The sequence below is a fragment of the Macaca mulatta genome, chromosome 15 (genome assembly GCF_049350105.2).
Source record: "Macaca mulatta isolate MMU2019108-1 chromosome 15, T2T-MMU8v2.0, whole genome shotgun sequence".
NCBI classification, from domain to species: domain Eukaryota; kingdom Metazoa; phylum Chordata; class Mammalia; order Primates; family Cercopithecidae; genus Macaca; species Macaca mulatta.
Genome location: NC_133420.1, coordinates 117,563,373 through 117,587,174, shown reverse-complemented (window position 1 = coordinate 117,587,174; position 23,802 = coordinate 117,563,373). Strand labels below are relative to the sequence as shown.

The 23,802-nt window shown below is 44.5% G+C and overlaps 1 long non-coding RNA gene across 1 annotated transcript in view; it reads right to left on the bottom strand.

Annotated features, from left to right (window-relative positions):
• LOC144334861 (uncharacterized) overlaps window positions 1–6,398 on the bottom strand; it is a 47,048-nt gene extending 40,650 nt beyond the window's left edge. The window contains exon 1 of the long non-coding RNA XR_013405122.1: window positions 6,103–6,398. This is a non-coding gene — a long non-coding RNA (uncharacterized LOC144334861). The remainder of the gene's footprint in view (window positions 1–6,102) is intronic.
• Window positions 6,399–23,802: the final 17,404 nt, after the last annotated feature.

The following is a 23,802-nucleotide window of genomic DNA, read 5'->3' as shown; positions in this document are numbered from 1 at the left end:
TAAAAGGCTCTGAAAAGTCCTTGGCCGAACAAACTTGATTACCCTTTTTTACGTTATTTTTCCCATTGAAAACAGAGTTTTCAAATTTTTTGCTTTTTAAAGAATTTCTCGTAAGGTCCCAGGAGTTGATGCTCTGAAGAAATACAACTGAGAGAATGTTTCTCCACAGTGAAGATGTCATGAGGACCCAGCTCCCTTCTGAGTAAACCCCATTGGGTCATGGAGCAAACACGCCCTTCATTGGAGATGCACTTGACTTTGTAGAGCTCTTGAGGTTTGGCGGGAAAAGCCCAGATATTGGCATCATAGAGATCAGGTACCAGCTTGGTGCCTGGGAAAAATTGTTAGACAATCCAGGTTTTAGTTCCTTTCTGAGTAAACCCCATGGGATCGTGGAGACAGTTACATAAGATCATCTGTTTAAATCTAAATAGAGTGAAATATAATAGGTACTCAGAAAAGGGAAGATCATATGTTTTGTGGGTGGCAGTAAAAAAATAGGGAGTCAAAATGAATCAGATGGTCTGCTGAGAGAAGAGTAAGCCTTCTGTATGTTTGATTTCTTCATCCAATTGACCCTTGCATGCTCAACCACAGCAGACAAGACCTTCCACAGGTCGAAAGGGGTACAGGGATAGCAGAATAGTATATCAAATAACCTGCATTAAAAACAAACACAGAGCAGAGTGCTTGCTTGCTTCCTTCCACGTTTGTCTCCTTGCCCTCTAAGTTGGGGCATTTTGTCCTTCTGTGTCTAAGGATGGCTCATTAGTTAATGAACTCCTTTTTCCTGGTAAGGAGAAAGGGAGGAGGGGAGACAGAATACTGCCCTTCTGCCCTTTCATTTAGCGAAGGTCGTGTTAGGACTGTCGCACGCCCCTCTGGAGAAGGGAGCTGCCTGCCAGTCTGGATACTCAATCCCACTCTGCAGTTCACCGCTCAGAAGGACAGGGGTGCTCTTGAGCAAGAAAGTGCTAACCTTCTATTGCAGGCCAATTTCAAAGCCTTTTCTACGGGCTTCACAAACAAGACTCTTGTGGGCTTTGCCTTTGTCCATGGGTCTGCTAGGCCTCTATTAAGGCAGCTCTTGAGCAATGGAATAAGCCCTTGATCTGGGACAGGGGTTGGCAAACTCTCAAGGACCATGGAGTAAACATTTCGGGCTTTTCAGGCCATATCATCTCGTCGCAACTACTCAACACTGCCTAGTAGCAACAAAGCAGCCATGGATGATATGCAAACGTGGTTGTCCAAGGAAACTTCACTTACAGACACAGAAATTTGGATTGTAAATATTTTTCCTGTATTGTAAAGTTTCTTTCTCCAATCATTCAAAAAAGTAAAACCCATTCTTACATGTTGTTCCAGACAAAAAGTATATGGTGGGTTGGATTCAATCCATGGCTGCCATTTGCTGAGCCCTGAGCTAGGACATCAAGGTATAGCCTGGAACGTTCTGGATGAGGTACTTTGGACAAGCCTTTTACCTTCTGGAAATGTACATTAAAGAGAATATCAGCCAGCAATGGGATAGAATGAGATCATGTCTATGAAATTGCTCTGATAACTATAGTGTTTTTTTAAATATAAATTAATATTTATATTATTAAAGTAAGTCTTTATGTAGAAATGTTAACTCCAACTTAGGCATGTGAATTGTCCAGGGATCATTTAAAGAGGGAGAATTTCAACCTTTGTGGGGAAGAAAGTAGTTTAAATGCTCTTTTCCAAATCTTTTTTATTTTGTAGGGAAAAATAACCTCAACTAAAATGTGATTTGTGGTTTGGGATGTTGAAGATTTTTGTTTTTCTTTTTTGCCACCACTCACATTATTTTAAAAGTTGTAAAATCAGCCACATATTCAACTTCTCATATTATTATTTACTACCGTTTAATTAATTGCACCAGTAGTGGAAGCTTCTCTTTTGCAGTTATCCCCCTTTTCTGTACAACATGCAAGACAGGTATCCCAACAATTAAAACAGAAGCAAATGCAGCACTTTCCAGATATGAATAATCTCCAAGTCTCAGTTTGACAGGTATTTTGGAGTCTGGAGTAGGATGAAATAAGGAGATGAGGTCTCGCGCTGAACCCTCTAAGTCTTACATTCCCTTAAGCTTTCTTCCGGGGGGTGTAGAGAGTAGCACTCATACAGGGCTGCTGTGGCCTGCTCCAAAGAAGGGAGGCTTTACAAGTGTTACATGAGGAGAGGCCACTGGATCAAGCATAGGATTCTCATTTCCAAAGGCATGTTCCCAGCAGGATGACAGTTACAACTCGGACAGATTGAGAAAAGGAACAGGCAACAGGTACTGCAAGGAAGAGAGGAATGAGGCAGCCAGAGGAAGGAAGGGAAGGCCAAAGAGATGTGAGTACACTTCATTTTATTTTTCTATATACATGAAAAATACAGAAGTTGATATCAAGATGGCTAGGGAGATCTGATCTAAAGGAATTACCTGCAGTTGTATTGCTCATTTAACAACCCATATTTAACAATAGGTCCAAGAGAAAGGGTGGAGGGGTTAGGGAAGGAAGGGCAGAAGAAGAGAGAGGAAGGGAGAACAGAAGAGGGAGTGGAGAAGGAGAAGGAGGAAAGAAAAGGTATAGGGAGGAGAAAAGGAGAGGAAAAGGACAGGATGAAGGAGGAAAACCAGAAAATAACATGAAGAGAGCAGAATCACCTTGCACCCCATGATTTCACTCATTGAGACAGCTCTGGGGTGAGACAGGAGTGGGAAGTGTGTCTTCTGCACCCCAGGTAGATTTACTCCTTTGCAAACTGTGGGCATCTTCCATCTGGTGTTTACAGATGCACATTTTCCATTCCACCAATGCAAGTCAACTACTTAGTGCTATAAAAGCGCTCAAACAGATACGGCATTCCTGTTTTCCCCTTGCCTTCTACCCTTGCCCTCTTTCTCTTCTTTTCTGTTTTTTTTTCTACCTCCTTTTCACCATAAACTTTGACTAACCAATAAACCTCAACGTTTGCCAAAACAGTTCTCACAGGTTATGGGGATTGCACCAAACACCCCAAACAAGAGACACAAAAACAGGAACAAACTATCACCAACCATAAGTTTTCTTAAAGATGACAATTGCCACCTGATTCAAAAGCTGCAAGGACATGTACTCAATCCACCCCCACCCTTTGAAAACCTTGATTCTGTTTAAACAGAGAAGTTTCAGGTTCTCCCTGATATGCCCCTGTGGAATAGAGTCTTTAGAACTTATTTAGTCTCTAAATAGAGACTCTATTTAGACCCAACCTCTGCTTGAGTCACTTAAATCATTTTCTTTCGACAGTACTCAATAAAAGACTCAGTCTACTCGAATCCTGAAAAAAGCCTGGGTTTTTGGTCACCCACATGTTGCCTTCCTGAAAGATTTATGAAATCCTTTGCACCTGTGGCTGTCATGAGGGTGACCCCTTGTACAGGACCTTGAAGGATTTCAGTGTGAGCTTCCACACCCTTCTTTTTAGCAGCCCCACATGGCTCCCACATTTTCAGGAATGTAACAGACCAGTAGTTCTTAACAGAATATTGTATTAGGAGACCTAGGGATGGTGGGGTTATGGCTAGAGGAGGAGTTAAGAGTTTGGGGTTGTGATAGTTAATTTTATGTGTCAATCTGACTGTACTGAAGGATGCCCAGATAGCTGGAAATCATTACTTTGGGTGTGTCATTGAGGATGTTTTTAGATGAAATTAGAATTTAAATAAATGTACTGAGTAAGGAAGCTCTGCCCTCACCAGTGTGGGAAGGCACCATCCAATCTATTGAGGACTCAGATAGAACCAAAAGGCAGAGGAAGAGTGAACTCTCACTCTCTCTCTTCTTGGTCTGGGACATCCATCCTCTCCCATCCGTGGACATTGATGTTCCTGGTTCTCAGGCCTTCAGACTCTGGACTTACACGAGGGCCCTCCCCTGCCAGTTCTCAGGCCTTTGAACTGAGCTGAATCACACCACCAACTTTCCTGGTTCTCCAGCTTGCAGATGGCACGTCATGGGACTTCGCAACCTCCACAATCACATGATCTAATTCTCATCACAAATCTCCTCTTCTATATATCTGTCTATATCCTACTGGCTCTGCTTCTCTGGAGGACCCTGACTGATATAAGGTTCTATACCCAGCCTCGTTTCAACTAGGGATCCTCTAGTTTTGCTTGTTGGACATGTGAGTTCACTTGAACACATTTTAACAAATAAAACTTGGAAAACCACCCTAGAGACTGAAAAGTACACCAAGAAGAGTGAAGGCAGGTCACAGGTTACTCAGGCAGCTGAAGGATGGAGAGAATGGCTCTGTCTTTTGAGCCCTGAAAGTCATGTATTTATTCATTGCCTACCCCACTTCCTCATGGACAGCAGGCTCTCCCACAGTTACTTCCCAGGCCAGACCCACCACCCTCCTTGCCTGGAAACATGACATGTAACCACCTGTTGTCTGTGTGAGGGCATTTAGTGTGCAGCACAGAGAATGGAAAAGGGAGGAGCTTCAAGGCAGGGACACCTAAGCTAAGACCCCTGGCTCTGCCGTTTACAACACCTAGAACTTTCAGATGCTTTATTCAACTTCTATAAGCCTCAGTTTCCTTTGTGAAAAAAAATGAAGATGCAAATATCTACCTCTTTAAGTCAAAAATTGTTTTCCCTTCCCCTTCTCTTTTTAGAAAAATATCCACTTGACTTTCATTAAGTAACATGAGTTTGTTACCTTTTTCAGAAAAGATAAACCCATTTTTTTAAGTGAAATCATCTAAGTGTACAACATAGCACAAAATGTCTTTAGTTCCGGCATTGGTTTCATAAAGGAAAAATGGGCCTAGGGTAAAGAAACTGAGGATGGGTCATTATTGGGGCATACTCATCAGATACCATCTCAGGTAAAATTGCCTTTTTATTTTTTGCCCTTTATTGATTTGTTCATTTTTAGCAGACTTCCTTGTTTTGAGAACAGTTTTAGATTTACAGAAAAACTGAGAAGACAGTATGGGGAGTTCTCAGCCTCCCCACAGCCAGTTTCCCCTCTGATTAACATTTTTCATTAGTATGATTACCTCGTTACAATTACTGAGCTGATTATCAATACACTATTAAGTAAAAGCCAGAATTTCTTCTGATTTCCCCAGTTTTTCCCTAATGTTTCTATTCTGTTCCAGGACTCCATTCAGGAAGCCTCATTACCTTCTGTTGCTGTGTCTCGCTAGGTATCTCTTGGCTTTGACAGTCTCTGAGGCTTTCCTTGTTTTAATGACCTTGACTGCTTAGAGGAATACTGGCCAGGTATTTTGTAGCATGCCCTATTACTTGAATTTGTCTGAGGGATTTTCGCATGATAACACTGGGATTATGAGTTATTGGGAGGAAGACCTCATTCTCATAGTCTTGATAAACATGACTTTTCAGCCTTGTTGTTGGCCTTGGTCCCCCCACTGAGGTAATGTTCATCAGGCTTTTTCACTGCAAAGTTTCTCCTCCCGCCCTCTACTGGACATGTTGGAAGGAGGTCTGAGGAACCCATCACTCTTGCTTTCATGTGGGTCCTCCTGGTTTCTCCTCCCCCAGTCTTCCAGGTCGGCTTCCCTTCAGTGCATATACGGCATAAACATTGGACTCCTGCTCTTTCCCTTGCCATTGTGGCAAATTTCAAAGGTTTCTAAATGTTCTCGAAACGTCTTTTCTTTCACCCAAGTCATCGTGAACTTTCCAGTTTTCAGCAAATCATGACCTTTTCCTCTGACCTCACAAAGAAAATGTAGGATGACTGTACACTCACAACCACACTCTTGCTGCGTCCAAGCCTTCCTCCTATAATCCCAAGTCACCTTGCATGAATCAGCAGGAGAATGAACTGCAATTTCCCAGACCAAGGTTTCTTTCAGGCAATGATACCACCACATAGAATGAGCAAGACAGTGTACAGGCTATGCCACCATAGGAGATGATTGTATTAGTCAACCTAGGGGACATGCTTGCTGCGGTAAGAAACAAACCCCAAATCTCAGTGACTAAATATATACTGTTTGTTTAGTCTTCACTCTTTCAATGTCCACTGTAGGTGTGGTGATTCTCAAGGATAGCTTACCTTGATGTGGAGACACAGCAATCCATGCTTCTTTAATTCCATGTGTCCTGGCGCTGTGATCCCCTCAGAAGGGGAAGAGATAGCTCAGGAGTTGCATGCACTGTTCATAGCCTCCCCATGCACAGACTCTTGCATTCACAATCCATAGGCCAGAACAGATCACATGGCCCCAGCTATCTGCAAGTGGACAGGGGTTGTGGGTGCCCAGCAAAGGCCAGAGAACTGGACATTGCTGAGCACTAGTAATGCCTACTACCATGACTAAGTCAGAACAAGGAGGTCCTTATGGACCCACGATACCCACAGCATTCTTGTATCGTAGTCTTAAGTCCACCCTTTCATACATAAATCATATTTTTCTTTTTGTGATCTCATTCTGTGCCTGGCACAAAGCTCTCCCAAACTCCTTCCCAGATTATCTCCCAAGGTGCAGCGAGCTCAGTAAGCCAAATGGTGCTCCATTCCAGTGACCTTTAACTTTGCTTTAATGTGCTTTTTCTCCCTCATTATAATGTAACTCATTGTTACAGGACATGATGATAAGTGCCGCATGCCTAGTATGCTGGAAACTTAACCCTGCTTGGCTAAAAGCCCACTGTGTTCTTGGTTCACCTCACTTTCTTAATGCAAAAATACAAAACTTTCTACAGTTTATTTATTTATTTACTTATTTATTTTTCGTCTCTCCACAAGGATACATGGAGGTACTCTCGTTTCTAAATTTGCTAACTTCACTCCCTTTTTTCTATTCACCAAATCTGAGAGCTTTTCCTCCTTCTCCTTACTGAATGTCTCACCCTCCTGACCCAACTTTTCCCTCTGCCTATTCAATACTGGGCCACCCACGTTGTCCTCACTTTCTGAGTCTGGACCTCAGTTTCATCATCTGTAAAGTGGGAGGTTAGGGTGAGCTATTTATTTCCTTCCAGGTCTGCTGGTCTCACAGTGTTTGCACAAACTTTCTTCATTGGTGTCCCCTGGGGCATCCTCATCATCGAGGTGTTACTCCCTTAAACTCATGGTATGGCCAATGAGGCAGTGAAAACCCGGCATGTTTTAAAACTGAAAATAAGAACCCTGTACATTTTACTTTGAATTTGAAATTTCTCCTGTTTTGCTTTTCTTTCATTTTCTCATAACAACTTTCCATGAATTGAATCATTTGGAATCATTATTTAAATGACATAATTAGTTATACAGTTTACTCTTGGATTTCAGTACTGCTGTGAATCATAAACAGTGAAAATATCAAATTCTCCTGAAAAAAAATAACGAAGTTGATTCGTATTTATTTTCCTTCCATGGAGTTACAAAGGACTTAGTTACTTGAAAATAGAATTAAATTGCATGACTGAGTTAATTTTGAAGTTAACAACTACATGGTTGAGATGCTGATGTAGAAACACGATATAAAGGAATGTTTTTAGAGAATGAGGTCACCTTAAGAGTATCATTATGTTTTAGTCATTCCTTTTAAAGGAATGACTGAACACTGAAGGACAAAATCAGGTTTGCCTCGTTTGTCTGGTTACTTATTAAGTAGCATGAACATTTTAAAGCATTTAGCCAAATTTAACTTCTAGAGCAATGGAGAGGAATGTGATGACTTTCTCTCCAAAGCTAAGGATACACCCTTGACACTGCTCAGTAGTGGCTGCTGGTCCACAGCCCCTCTCACGCACAGACGATTCTGAGTGTTAGTGATGCTGAAGTCTGCCCACAGTTTGTTCTTCAGGGGTCTGGATTGCAGGTAGACATGAAATGCACAGATACGGGGAACACCATTTTCCCAACAGCGTCCGTCTCTTACCTTTTTGTTCGGGGTTCTGCTGCTAGTGCTGAAATGCAGAGAAAGCGCCTCAGCTGCTGGGGAGTTTTCTGTCAACCAGCGTCCTCCAATCCATATCATCTGCATCATTGAACTCCAGTTAGTGCGTGATTTCCACTTTGGGGCTGATGGAAGATGCTCAGTATTGTTCAACAGAATCCCAGGCTTTCAACTGCAGCAGTTGAGAGCTGGGGGTTTTGCTGTACAATTCCCCTCGGGCCCTGAGAGACAAATCTGCTGGGGGTGAGAGCCCTCAGTATCAGTTTCTGACTATGCCATTTTTTCAGTTGTGTGGCCTGGGATGAATCATTTGTCATCACGATTTTATGAGAAAACGGAAGGACTGGGATGCCACTGTTACCTGAAAAAGGCATTTGTAAAGAATAAAATGTTGTGATTTATGATAGCACTATAGTCATCCAGACAGACAAATAGATCAATGGAACCAACAAGAGGGCTCAAAGACAGGCCCACACAAAGTGCCAGGTCATTTGGTGCTGAGAAGATTCTGTTTTGTGTTTTTAACAAATAGCCATGGGACAATTGGACCCCCATGTGCAAAATAATGAACTTCCACCGTACCTTCCCTCAAATTAAAATTAACTCACAATGGATATGGACCTAAGTGTCAAACCTACAACTATAAAGTTTCCAGAGATAAACACGGGGAAATATCTTTGCAACCTTGGAGTAAGGAAGGAACATACAGACATAAATGAAGAAATATGATAAGTTAAACTTCATCAAAATTTGAAATCTCTGTTTAAAAGTCACCATTAAAGGATAAAAAGGACACACACAATGTGGGAGGGAGAAAAATATTCATAATGCATATATCTGAGAAAGAACTTGAGTCTAGAATACGTAAACATCTCCTATCACTCGAAAATAGGACTACTGCCCATTTTTGTTAAAAGAGGGGAGGGTTCAAATGAATGTGTCACAAAAGAACAGATATGCCACAAAAGGAAATGTATAAACGGTCAATAAATACATGAAAATGTGCTCAGCATCCTTAGTTACTAGGAAAAAGAAAATTAAAACCACAGAGTTGTCACTACATACCAGTAAGAATGGCTACAATTTACCAAGTGTTGGCAAGGATACGGACACTTTCACGCACTGCTGGTGGGACCCTAAGGTGAACGACCACTTTGGAAAACAATCTGGCAGTTTCTTATATATATAAGATGTGTGTCATTGCCAAATGATCCAGCAATTCTACTTCTGTGTATCTACTCTAGAAAAATAAGGACATATGTTCCCACAAAAAACTTGTACCAAAAGTTTACCGCAGCTTTATTCAGAATAACCAGAAACTGAAAATATCCTAAATATTTATCAACAGCTGATAGTGTAAACAAACAATGTATATCCACACACTGGAATACTACTCAGCAATAAAAAGGTACCAACCACTTACACACAACAACATGGATAAGCCTCACAAACATAATGCTGAGCAAAAGAAACCAGATACAAATGAATATATTCAGTATGATTATATGTATGTAGATTCTGGAAACTACTAAACTCATCGATAGTGACAGAAAGCAGACCAGTGGTTGCCTGGGGTCAGAGTGGACTTAGTACTGACTGTAAAGTAGTATAAGGGAACTTTCTGGAGTGATGAAACTGTTGTATATCTTGGTAATGGTGGTGGTTACACGGGTATGTATCTCTCTAAAAACTCATCAAACTAAAAATTAAAAAAAAATTAATTTTAAAGAGAGCTGAAAATGCTATACAAATGTAAGTTTCCAGAAAAGGAAGAAGCTGGAATGTAAGTAACTGCATATGGATAATATTGTCACAGGTCCTTGGAGTGTCACTTTTCCAGCTGGAAACCTCTGTGACCAGTGGTGCCTTTGCCCGAGTTTTGCTCAGGCCTGCTGGGCTCATTCTGCCCACTCGGTCTGGTAGGTTGCACATGGCTTGTGCTACTGGCCTGGATCCTACACCTGCCAAGGGTGAGCCAGGCACGGAGGGGTGAGGGGTGCATGTGTGAGTGAGCATGGGGTTCAGCCACTGTGCACAGCCATGCACACTGACAGGCACACTGGCTGCTGCAGTGAGGTGGACAGCTTCAGGTGCCGGCACAGTCACCGGCTCTGTGCAAACCTGCGGCTGGATCAGATGGACCGTGAGAGGCTTCTGCTGTAGGCATCCACTTGTGGATGAGGGGACCGCAGGTGGTGCCTGGAAGCTTGGAGATGCCAGAAACCACAGAGCCCCAAAGAGGGTGTCACAGCCCTGGCTCAGGGAGCCCCTAGGTCTGGGCTCCCCAAGGGGCTGTGTAGCTCTTCTCTCCTTGTCCACAACATGGTGAGTGGGGAGGTGTGTTTCAGCCCTGTTTGTGTTACAGCTCTTTCAATTCTGCCATTCAGCAGGACCCAAGTTTTTGTCCCACATCCAGAAAGAATGAGGTACACAGACAACTGGAGGGTGAGCAAGGTGAAGAGGAGCTTCATTGAGTAACAGAACAGCTCAAAGGAGACCTGGAGAGGTTAGCTCCTTTCCACAGGCAGGTCGTCCTGTAGTCTGTCAGCATCTGGCTGAGTTGGGGATTTTATGGGCTTCAGAGCAGAGGAAGCGTGTGCCGACTGGTGCATAGGCCACCACAGGTGGGCCCAGAAAAAGCACCATAAATTCTCACTCTGGACCTTGGAGTTCACCTGGAAGTGACAGCCTGGGCTGGGCCCCATGCTTCAGGCCGTCCCTGGCTTGAAGGTGGGGCTTCATCAGGGACCTGCCCCTTTCTACCCAGGAGCTTATCTGCCTCCTTCTGCCATCTGTCTATCAATCTGTCATCCACAGCACCCAGACTGTTTGTGCCAAGGGGCACCTGCAGGGCCCCAGCCCTGCCCTTTGCCTTCATCCTGTGCTTGTCAGCACCCAAAGTCCAGATGGGGCCAGGCGACAGGGGTCTGGCATGTCAGTGCTGCCCTGAGTGTGTGCACACCTGGTTGGGTTATGACAGCACCCAGGCTTGGCCACAACTTTGCTCAGCCCTGGAGCAGACGCTGGGAGTGGAGAGAGGACAGGGAGTGGGAGCAGGCACTTCTGAGACTACAGGGGAAGGGGGCTTCTTGGCCCCCAAAAGCTCATGGATGCCCAGGTCTGCAGCCACAGCTGGGCTGCTGTAGCTGCCAGAGAGGGTGGGGCTCCCACCCCACCAACTCAGAAGGGGGTTGGGGCTCCCACCTGTGTCCAGCTCCCACTGGCTCCATGGAGCATGCAGCCCTGGTGGTGCCTTCCCGGCTGCAGCCAGCGTCTTCACAGCGACTACTCCAGATGGGCTGCCACTGCCATCAATATTTGAATATATATGTTCTATTGAGAATGTAGATGCTGAGTTCAGATCACAGATCTGTCTCTTATCGTTCCTAGCCATATGACCTTGGGCAAATTATTCAATCTTCCACACCCTCAGTTTTCAAATCTGTAAAATGGGTACTATAAAAATATCTACCTCCCAGAGCTTTTATGAACTAACAGAGGCCAAGTGTTTATAACAGGCACCATTGTGGAGTAAGGGGATGTAAATATTAAGTGTTTCCAATATTAATGGACTCTGATTAGTCTTTTATTTCTGTCTGCTGATGACCAGATTATATCTAATCTCCAGTGAATAGACACAGAAGCAAAGGTCCTCATGGACCCAGGCCCTGCTGTTGTCATCTCATTTCTTACCTTGAATCCACCAAGTCTGCTCCTTTCCCAGGAGCTTTAAGAACAAAGAGTACAGTTGAGGCAAATCCTTTTCCATCTGAGCATTCCCACCACATCAGGAATCCTCCAGATAGTTTTCAGGTGCCCATGAGAGGCTTTCTTACTCTCCAGCAGAACTGACACATGTGGGAGGCCACAGCACTCACAGCTGTTTGCCGTGTGGATTATCAATTACCCCAAGCTGCCGAGTGAGAGGCAGCCCCTGGCCTGCACCTCCACATGATCAGCAGGGTCTCCTCCGGCCTCTGGGGCACTTCACTGGCAATGGGCAGTTAGAGCAAAGGACACGCCTGAAGTTTCTTCCTCCTCAGGGTAACTTTCAACCGTACGAAATGGAGATCTGTCATTCCACGCTACATCAGAAAGCACATAAGTAGGTGGTTATAAACCCTCACTGCCCAGCAGGCACTGTTTAAAACACTTGACATCCATTAGTTCATAAAAGCTCTGTGGGGCAGAAACTATTATAGTACCCATTTTACAGATTTGAAAACTGAGGATCTGGACAATTGAATTACTTGACCAAGGTCATATGCCTTGGAATGATAAGGGATCTCAGGTCTGGGATCTCAACTCAGCATCTACATTCTTAATAGAATATATATATTCAAATATTATACATCTATAGTTACTTATATTCCAGCTTCTTCCCTGGCAATCTATAGCCTTTTCAGCTATCTTCAAAATCAATTTTATTTATTCTAAGTTTGATTAGTTTTTATAGAGATACATACTTATCTTCTCTGTCCTTCTGAGCCAGCCCTTACCTCCCCGAAGGACCCTCCAGCCAGGCTCAGCCCTTGAATGTCTCCTGGCCAGGGCTTGATGGGACAGAGAGTTGAGCTGGGGTTGGATGTTATGAGGCTGGACTGCACCCTCTTTCCTGGCCCCTTCTTTCTTCAGATCATTTCACTTGCCTCCTACTCCCTACCAGTACCCTACTGGGGCCAAAGTCCTGTCCTGAACACCCCCCTAGCTTAGGCGTGGACCGGGCTCCTTGTCAGTTCCCACTTCCTGAAGGTTGGGCTCTGCTTCCCATATCCCCTTCCACTGACAAGCATTAGGCATCCTGGTCAGCTGCATAGACATAGGCTTTCAAGAAACACAGCCCTCAGTGCAAATTCTGATCGGCCTCTTTTAAGCAGTGTGGTTTGGATGATATCTTAGCCTCTCTGAACTTTGGTTTGCCCTTCTATAAAATGATAAGATAATGTGCACCTTGGGAGATGGTTACAGAGTGTGAATTATACCACCCCTGCCATTTTAACACAATGCCTGACCCATGGCTGGCATTTAATTCATAATGGATATAAACACTCTATTTCATCCCTTTAAAATGTGCACATCCTTTCATAATTTCACATCTCTGAAATCAGAAGGCATGCTGCAGCCAGTGACTCTCACAGTCACCATAGGCCAGAGACAGGTGTGATGTGGCTGTCATCTCCTGTCATGCCTGTTGTTCCTGAAAGCTTGGTGGTATGTCTAGAGTCAAGACCATGAGCTTGATGTTTTAGTCAACCAGACATTTGAGGACTGTTTCAGCAAGGAAGAGAGTCCCAGCTGTAGTCCATACGCCTTCCATTGTCACCTGCACGGGAGGTGAGGGAAGCGTCAGCTCCGATCTTGCTGAGTAGATTTCAGACTTCAAAGGAAGCCTCAGCGACCACAGTGCAGTCGTCTTTCTGAAGTGCTGCAGCCCCAGCCCTCTCCTCCTGGCAGCATAGAAGATGATCCTGGACATCGACAGCTTCGCGTCAAGAAAATTATTCAGCTGATCACGCTCTGTATATAAAGAAGGTTTAAGAAAGTCCACAACTAATGTTTCTATTTTCTTTCTTGTATAAGCACAAAAATGATATAAAGATGATAATCTCTATTTAAATAAGCCTAAAAGAGCCCTTTCAATAAGTAGTAAATCAACGTCAGTGGTTTGAAATGCTGTGTTATATTTGAGTAGGGAGCCTATGTTTTTTCTTTCTTAGTGGTATATAAAATAGGGAGGTCCAGGCACAGTGGCTCACATCTGTAATACCAACACTTTGGGAAGCTGAGTCAGGAGGATCACTTGAACCCGGAAGGTCAAAGCTGCAGTGAACCATGATTTCTCCACTTCACTCCAGCCTGGGTGACAGAGTAAGACCTTGTCTCAAAAAAATAAAAATTAAAATTAAAATAAAAAATACAGGGCACCTTTCTGTTGATGAGAGGAAATGAACACAAATAGGACTGCCTAGAACATGATTATTTTCTCCCTGCTGACTTGGGAAATGACTTTTGTCCTGGAATTCTTTTGTGATTAAGCCCTCCTGGGATGGCAGCAAGCTGTCCTCACTTGCTTTGGTGGGCCGGTTGCCCTTGGGCCTTGTACCGGAGCGAAGCTACTTCCCCAGCCCTCGCTTGGCGCCCTCTTGGCTGTTTCCATTTCTTCTAAGCATCTCCTTGAGCTCCCAACATAGGCAAAATGTGTACTGTGTATTTGTCTCATATTTCAGATCTAGCCTGTCCCAGTTATGACATCTACAGTATAAAAGCTTGGACTAGTCATTTGCTTTATCTGCTACGGAAGATAGAACTTACTCTTTTCCTGAAATCCAGAAGAAGCGTTGATCAGTGGTGTTACACTTTTGGATGTGTCCTCTCTAAACTGAAGTTCTCAACTCTGATGGTGAGTTAGAACCCCCAAGAGAGTCTTTGAAAATACTGATGTTTGGGCTCTTCCTGCCACCGCCTCCCAGCCCGCTCCCCTCACCCCGACCAATGAAATAAGACTCCTGAGGGGTGAAGGCCTCAGGCATCAGTGGGTTCTACAAGCTCCCGGCTACTTCTGGTTGCAATGGGAGTTACATAAAAACCCCGATTTAGACTTTGGGCCATGCTGACTTACGTTGGAATAGAGCTGGGCCCTCCTCCTGTCTCCTACACTAAGGCCTAATTTCTGGATGGCTTAAGAGGTAGGCTGGGGAATTTGGAATTTAATTATTTCCATTCCTGTTTAATTGTTTAATGGAGTTACCAGAAGAGTGCGGAAACAGCTATCGGGCTAATGCTATAGAACTTGAACAGTGACCAGTGACTTCAAATCCCATTGTTGAGCTCTGACGCCTCCTTTTACAATGGAAATAAGTGAGTTTTCTGGTTTGGGTTTTTGCTTTTTGTAGTAAAATATACATGTTTATAAAACTTACCATTTTCACCATTTTTAAGTGTATGGTACAGTGACATTAAGTACATTCACGCTGTTGTGTAACCATCACCACCATCCATCTCCCAAATATTTTCATCTCCTCAAGTGGAAACTTCATACTTACTTGCTATGATCTGAACGTTTGTGTCCCACAAAACTTCCTCTGTTGAAACCTAATCACCAGTGTGATGGTGTTAGGCAGTGAAACCTTTGGGAAGGGATTGGGTCATAAGGGCTGAGCCCTCGTGAATGGGATCAGTGCCTTCATAAAAGAGGAGAGCTGCCTTATTCCTTCCACTTTGTGGGGACACAACGAGAAGGAAGGACCAGAAATCGGGCCCTCATGCAACATCAAACCTGCTGGCACTTTGATGTGAACTTCCAAGATTCCAGAATTGTGAGAAATAGATGTCTGCTGTTTTTAAACAGCCCAGTGTGTAGTATTCTGTTAGAGCAGCGCTAATGGACTAGCGCACCATTTAAGCAGTAACTCTCCATTTCCCTCTCTCCCCCAGCCTGTGGCAACCTTCATTACACTTTCTGTCTCTATGATTCAGCTACAAGAGCAGAAGAAGGAGACGGGAGAGAAATATCAAGAAAAAGATGAGTGAAAAAGACAATATAGGTAACTTAGCTGAATTTCCTTTGTTACGGGTTAAAACTCGCTCTGGAGCGATGGGTGTCCTCACTATGCTTTCTTTGCCAGATGCAAACCCAGATTGACTTGGAGGATCTGTCACCAAACCAGGGCACGAGCATGGGGATAAGTGGCGGGAAGGAAAGTTTTAAAGAAAACGAGTTCAGGATGTTGAGCGTGAAGTAAAGCAAGTATGTGGGACTAAATCATTTCCTGGGGTGTAGCGTTGAGTATGCTTTTTTTTTTTTTTCTGAGATGGAGTTTCACTCTTGTTGCCCAGGGTGGAATGCAGTGGCATGATCTCGGCTCATGGCAACCTCTGCCTCCTGAGTTCAAGTGATTCTCCTGCCTCAGCCTCCTGAGTAGCTGGGATTACAGGTATGCGCTACCACGGCTGGCTAATTTTTTTGTATTTTGAGTAGAGACAAGGTTTCACCATGTTGGCCAGGCTGGTCTCGAACTCCTGACCTTGTGATCCATCTGCCTCGGCCTCCCAAAGTGCTGGAATTACAGGTGTGAGCCACTGCACCCGGCCGAGCCTGCTTTTATGAGACATGGGTGAGGGGGACCGTGAATTTGACCCTAAACCATAAGAAAGATTATTTAGTCTAAATGTCTCTCTGAAATGAAGAGGCACTTTGAGAAAAATCACCACCCTTTTCAGGCATTGTTCTGTGGGGAGACATACAAGGGAACTGCTGAAGCTGTTCCCCACAGTTGGAAGCCTCCGGGTTCACCCGGTAGACAGTGTGGCCCCCTTTCGTTCCTCCCTGGCTCCCTTTACCATAGCCCTCAGCAAGTGTCCTCCACCAGACAGGGGGCTCCAGGGAAGGGAGAGGGTGTTAGGAGCAATGGCCATTGTGCAATTTCCCACGGAAGCTATGAATAATCATATGCTCATGGGATGGGAAACACATGCCTGTCAACACCCAAATAGGCTGTCCTGCTTGGGCCTTGGTTGCTACCCTGGTTTGTAATTTTGTGTCCACCACATCACCATTGTTTGCTAAATAAATATATAATTACAGAGCATGAGTTTAAAGTTTCCAGTAGGGAAAAAAAAAGTGGCCAATATATCTGAATATCATGACCCTTTTAAAGCCTGAGAAATTAAGTTTTAGTGGCAAGCAAGAAAGAAGGGGGTGTGTGTGTGTTGAGGAGAACCAATATTAAAAATGTGAAAGACTTTATACCAGTGGTCCCTGGCCTCCAGTGACCTCCTGGTATTCGTGTCCTGGGCAGCCCGCTCCACAGCACATAGGGTTGGTCTGCATGGTCATGATTAATAGAATGCAGAAAAGTGAAGGCATGTTACCTTCAGAGATTTGGTTCTAACAGTCTGTGGTTTCCACGTTGGGCTCTCTCTGGGACCACTCTCTGTGGAGGAAGATGCCACATCTGAGGACATTTGGGCAGCCTATGGAAAGGCCCATGTGGTGAGGAGCTGATGTCAGCAGTCAGTGAGGAGCTGAGACCTGCCATCATGAGTCTTCAAAGCAGTGGGACTCCTTGCTAAGCAATCTCCACCCTCAGGAGACACCTGAACCAGAATCATCGAGCTCAGCTGCCTCCAGATTCCTGACCCTTAGAAACTGCAACTTGGGCTGGGCGCAGTGGCTCACGCCTGTAATCCCAGCACTTTGGGAGGCCGAAGTGGGTGGATCACGAGGTCAGGAGTTCAAGACCAGCCTGGCCAAGATGGTGAAAGCCTGTCTCTACTAAAAATACAAAAGTTAGCCGGGCATAGTGGCATGCGCCTGTAATCCCAGCTACTCAGGAGGCTGAGAATTGCTTAAACCCGGGAGGCGGAGGTTGCAGTGAGCCGAGAACGTGAGTTTAAAGTGCACTGCACTCCAGCCTGGGGGACAGAGCAAGACTCCATCTCAAAACAAAACAAAACTGCAACATAATACCTGTTTGTTGTCTTGAGCTGCTAAGTTTGGGGTAATTTTTTATGCAGCCGTAGAAAAATAAGACACTACTTTGCATAATCATTTTCTCATCTAATCTAGAAACTAGGGTGTTGGCTTTGCAGGAGGGAAGATTTATAGAATGCCGAGAAAAGTGATTGGAAAGACAAGACGGAAGGCGTGTGATCTGGCCGTCACATCTTGCCGTCCTCTCGGGACATCCCCTGTGAGTCCTGAAGGAGGTGAGGCAGGAGGACTACCTTTCAGAGGAAGTTTATGAACGGCTCCTGTTCCCAGAGGGAATCTGTCTGGGGAAAAATAAAGATACTGGGTCTTTTGTCTAGAATTTTAGAAAAGGACAAAGTAATGAAATGTTAAATCTGAGTGGCATCTATAGATATTCAAGCAAGCAACAACAAACATATTCCTATATTCAAGATGAAAACCCCCGAGCATGATGGCGTTGTGAAGAAATTTCTATGAGAATCTAGGTGATGCTTTACCTCAAACAGCTACTTTCTAGTAGCCAGTTGAAAAATATTTAAATAAAAACAAAAATGAAAACACCAAGCTATGTTTGTATGTTTGTAACTGCTGTATCAAAAGTTTTTCTCAACAACCAGGGAAAATGGTAGTAGGAGCCCCCTTCAGTGTCCCGCACATGTGAAGGGCGTCCATGTGTGAGGTGGCTGCCTCAGTCCATACGGGTTGCTATAACAAATTGCCACAGACTGGGTGGCTTATAAACAACAGTCTTTTATTCCTCACAGTTCTGGAGGCTGAGAAGTCCTAGATCAAGGTGCCATCAAATTCAATGTCAGGTGAGGGCTCACTTCCCAGTTCACAAATGGAGCCTTCTTACTGTGTCCTCACGTGGAAAAGGAGGAAGGCAACTCTCTGGGCCTCTTTTATAAGGGCACTAATCCCATTCATGAGAGCTGCATCCTCATGACTGACCATGTCTCAAAGGCCCCACCTTCTAATGCCATCACTTGGGGGTTAGGAGTTCAACATATGAATTTTGGGGGAAGAAAAACATTCAGCCTATAGCAGTGGTGCTCACAGACCACTGTCCCCACTCAGCTGTCACGTTCAGTCCTTCCTTGGCTCAGCCCAGCCTTAGCCTTGCCCAGGGTGAAAGCTCATCTTACCACTTCATTTAGCATACATGGGTCCCTTCAGGCTAACCATGGACCAGGCACCCAAGGATGGGGCAGAACCAGTTCTGCAGGCCTGCTGGGCATCTCTGCCCATTGGAAAGTCAGTTTATTCTGATGGTGTAGAGTAGGTAACAGTGTAAGATGAAATCACAGCCCTCCCTCTAATCCTCCTCTCCATGGCTTCAGCTGGCACTGCCCCACTGCCATGGGCTGGCCCCCAGAATTCCACCCTGGGCATCCTGACCCCAGAATTGTTCTTCTCCACACTATTTCACCCCACCCTCCATCCCCAGAGACCCCCTTACACACTGTCTTCACCCTCAATCCGAAGGCTGTATTCCCTATTGTCACTAGGTCTTATAATCTGTTAAAACCAAATCCCAAGTCATTAGCCACCAAAAAAAGAAAGGATAGAGGCAGTGACCCACTCATTCCAAAACAGCAGAGAAAGGAAAGAAGCAGCTCCCCACCATGGGGACATTGTTGTTTCCATGGTAACCCCAGTTAAACACTGACATCCTTCTACATGTACATTACCTCATTTAACCTTTCAAATCAACTCAGGAGGCAGATACTATTCTTCTCTGTTCGTTTCCAGGTGAGGAAACTGAGACTGAGAGAAGGTGCCAGCGACAGCCTGCGGGTGGCTGGAACTGAAAGCTAGGTCTGTTGCCTCCACGGGCTCTGCAGGCTCTTGACCCTGCTCCATCCTGCCACCATCTGATTCCCATTCCAGCCGCCGCCCTAGCAAAGTCATCTCAAACACTGTTAAAGGGAAATGTCTAAGTGCCAGAATTTAGAAAAAGCACAATCCATTGGCTGATCAGTTTTTCTCGGCAACTTCTCTGTGGGAGTCAGACTCCTTTCATTGGACAACTGAGTGTTTATTACAGGACCCCGTGAAGACCAGCGGCTCGGGTGCATCTGTGGCTCAGCTGTCTGTAGCATCCTTGCACTGGCTCTTTATGACAACCAAGTCCCCTTGCAGCTGCTCCCAAGGTTATGGCAGGGTCAGAAAAAGAAACGCAAGGCTACCCTTTGCTGGTGACAAATTTGCCACTCTTTTAAAAAACTGTCATAAATCTTCAGACATTCCTAAGGCTCTCTCCTATTTTGAATTTTGGGGCAGTTGTGGATGAAAGCCATGTGAGTTTCAGACATTTACACTTAGATGTCTTGTGTTCTTTAACAAGACAGGGTCCACTGATGGAAGGAAAGGTGATGTCTACAAAAGTGCCTTGGGCAAGATGTCAGAAAACATCAATCAAAAAGGTAAGTGATGGCCATGTTTGGTGGCTCATGCCTGTAATGCCAGCAATATGGAAGGCAGAGGCAGGAGGATTGCTTGAGGCCAGTAGTTTGAGGCTGCAGTGAGCTATGATCATACTACTGCACTCCAGCCTGGGAAAGACAGTGAGATTCTGTCTCAAAAGAAAAAAAAAGGAAAATGATAAAGATAATAATAAAAGTCATAAAAAATAACTAACGTTCATTCAGCACTTACTATGTGCTAACCACTATTCTAAACATTTTATATGTATTAACTTATCTCTTCTCCAAACAATACTATGAATCAGATACTAATTCTTACGGTTCCACTTTTCAGACAAAGAAACTGAGACAACAAAAGGTTAAGAGAACTCGTCCAAGGGTCACAAAACTGCTAAGAGACAAATCTAAGATCCAGCTCTTGTAGGCTGGATCCATTAAACATTTAAATGCTAGGATAGGCCGGGTGCAGTGACTTGTGCCTGTAATCACTTTGGGAGGCTGAGGCAGGCAGATCACTTGAGGTTGGGAGTTTGAGATCAGCCTGACCAACATGGTGAAACCCCATCTCTACTAAAAATGCAAAAATTAGCTGGGCGTGGTGGCAGGTGTCTGTAATCCCAGCTACTCGGGAGGCTGAGGCAGGAGAGTTGCATGAACCTGGGAAGCAGAGGTTGCGGTGAGCCAAGATCACACCACTGCACTCCAGCTGGGGCAACAAAGCTAGACTCCATCTCAGGAAAAAAATAAAAATAAAAAATAAAAAAAAAGCTAGGATATTCTGAGAGGATTATAGCTAAAAAACTATAATTACTTAGTTACTGGGGAGAGCCATAGCTATTACTGAAGAACATATCTAACATATTAGTTATTGCAATAGTACCACATAACTAGGAAGGGGAGAGTAACTGCTTGTAATAGATCAGATACACAGAACTGATGCCTACATTTCACAGCCGACATGCATCGTGAAGACCCATGCAGCGCTGTCTCGTGCCTGTAACCTCAGATTCCTTACCATGAGCAGAAAGCTCAGTGGGTCCCTGGGCTAGGATTCAGGAACATTCTCTTATGAGGGGCAGGTGTTTTGCGATAACCTTGAAATCTGGTGAAAACTCTATGGATGTCTGATTTAGTTTGTGTTTGCATAAACCTCACCCCAGATTGAAATTCCTGCAGGCCCATGAAGAAAGTGGTGTTCAGTGATCCTCTGTGCCAGCCCAGAAAGCCTAACAGAAGTCTGAGAAAAGACCAATAACAGTCTTTTTGGGAGGGGGAAGAAAAAAAAAACAGAATTAGCAATTCAGGCAGGCAAAGGGACGGGTGGGTGTGCCGGTTTGCAAAATCATTCGGGTGCAAGGAGCCCAGCCTCCCTTCCCCCAGTGTATAGAGCTTCAGAAGTATCCTGCTAATGCTTGTAAATCTTCAAATATTCCTGCATGTCAAGTTAAAAAATATCATTTTCTAGTCTCCCTGTCCGTGTCTGTCCAGCGTTGAATCCTCTAGCAGAGATAATGCAGCAACTTGGGCCTACTGCTCCGGAGAGCTGAACTGCAGCTTCATAAACCTGCCATGTGAATCCATGATGTCATCTGTTCCCTCCGAGTTTGGGCTCCTGAGCCCCAGACCACCCACGCTGGCAGCCTATTCTCTCCCCGCGTCGTCAGGGAGAGACCTGCCTTTATAAATGATTCGAGGTCGAAACGGAGGACGTAGCTTGAATTGTTATACAAAAATGCTGCCAACGACTGCGATAAGCATTTGGACGTGTCGATGTGGTGATTTTTTTCTCATTTGAATTCTGAAATTCTCTCTAACAGACGGTGGAAAGGCTGAGAGACAGAGTGAGGCCAGAGAGGCTTCAGAAACAGGCCTGAGAATCTGTAACAGACAGCGAGCAAGAGAGAAAAAGAAGTAAAATGTTGGGAGCCTTGGAAATATTGGGGGTTTCAGTAATTAGATCATCAACATTTTAGATTCACATTTAGATGACATTTTCCCCCTACTCTTGGTTTGAAGAAGAAAATTGTAGTGGGGGAGGGCGGTGTCTGTATTGCATTTTTCAAAACAATTTGCAGCTATATGGAAACTAGGGCATTTGGGGCTTCTGAATATTTTTGCCTAATCTTCAGTTGAAAAGGAGAAAGAAGCTCATCTGGGACCACAAAGTGTGAAGAGCACCACGAAGGTCCATGTCGGAGGTGTCCATGCTCCCATCTGCCCTGCGATGCGACTGAGACCCTGGACAGTGTAAGGCCTTGCACAGCGAGGGGGCTTGTCTGCTCTTTTCTCATGGGGGAGCAGACATGTGAAATATAGGGGCAGGGAGGGAGTGTAATCAGGTTCTAAATTTATCACACTGAAGACATGCTTGATGGAAATAAATTAACATGGAAAGTAAAAAGCCAGTTCCGTGATGTCTCTACTAAGGGAATAAGTCATGCCAAGGTTGGGGACATACCCTCTCTAGCCCACGCATGCCTTTAGCAGTCTTATGGGTAACTTTAGAAGCTTATGGGTAACTTCTCAAAAGAGTGTTTTTATGTGAATTTAGCAAAATACATAGGATAATCTAGGCAATCAATTATATCAAAATGCATCTATCAAAATATTATTAAAACACTCAATATATATTTTAGTATGTGTGCTTCTTCATCGACTCTTTAAATAACAAGATCTGATGCTGAGTTTAGTTTCTACTATAATTCCAAAGTACTGAAGAGCAAAAACCAATGTTTTCAGATCGTTGTAGCAATTGTATAGGATATGAAAAGATCTGAGATTTCTATTGGTGACAAAGTCACAGGTAGTGCTCTTACAACTGTGGCTGGTCACATATAATTGAAGGAAATGCTGAATTTCAGCTAGAAGTCAAAAGCAGAGATATATACATTTTTTGTAAGTCAAGTTCATGGATGCCCCTGTTATGAGCTCCTATCCTAAGACAGATGGATCCAGGCAGTCCAGTCAGGCTTGTTGATGAAGATTGGAGCACTGGAGAGGAGAGGAGAGGAGGGTCAGTTCAGTCTAGCGAAGTGTCTGATCTCCTATTTGTCTCTTAAAGCTTTTTCTAAATAAAAAATTTGAAAGAATTGTTTCCCCCAAAACTCCTTGAGATACTGGGGCACAAGAAACTATTCTCTGAGGACTCTCTGACAAATTGTAAAACAAATGCATGTTCTCCTTCTCTTTTGGGCAGAGCATCCACAGGGAGCTCTGATGAGAGAAGGCTGTGGTGCCAGGGGAGGACCACGGCCCGGCCACCCCTCATCAAAGTTTTAGCAGTGTGTGGCCAAAACGTCAGTATCCAGTGGAAATGGAATAGGGGGAAGAAACAAAAGGAAATGGAAAAAAACCCGAGGTATCTCAGTTGGGCCAATTAGACGTTTGTGACCACATGTGAGTGTTCTTTTGGAGAGTCTTGGGAATTCATAGAGTGAAGACAGCCTCTAGCTCGGGTCCTGCATTTGCAGGAAAAGATAACAGGGGAGGCTTGGGGATGGGCTTTGTTGGTTGCCTACCTGCATTCATTTCACTTTCACCCTCCCCTCCCCTTCCTAACAGTACCAGGGTCTCATCCTGCATCTGCCCCTCCTCTACCCAGCCCATGTCTTCTCTGTTTTGGCGGAAGCTTCAGGAGAAGGGCGTGATTGACTGAAGTGGTGCTCTAGTCTCCTGGACACAATTATTGGTTGAGGGGTGGACATGTCACCTACGCTGATACAATTAAGGTGACTTTCAGACTCTCACTGGGAAGGCTGGGCAGAAGCATTCTCTTCGTCCCTGAATTAGCAGGGTGTAGATGTGAACCCTGAACCAACCGTGGCCATTCTGCTATTGAAAAGGAGGCCAGCCCAGGGATGATGCTAATGTGCTGACCGGGATGTAGCCAAGGGGATCTCAGAGAAATGAGCCAAGATCTCTTAATGAAACAAACCCCAAAGTGCAGCCCACAGTTGGATTTCCAGGGAAAAGAG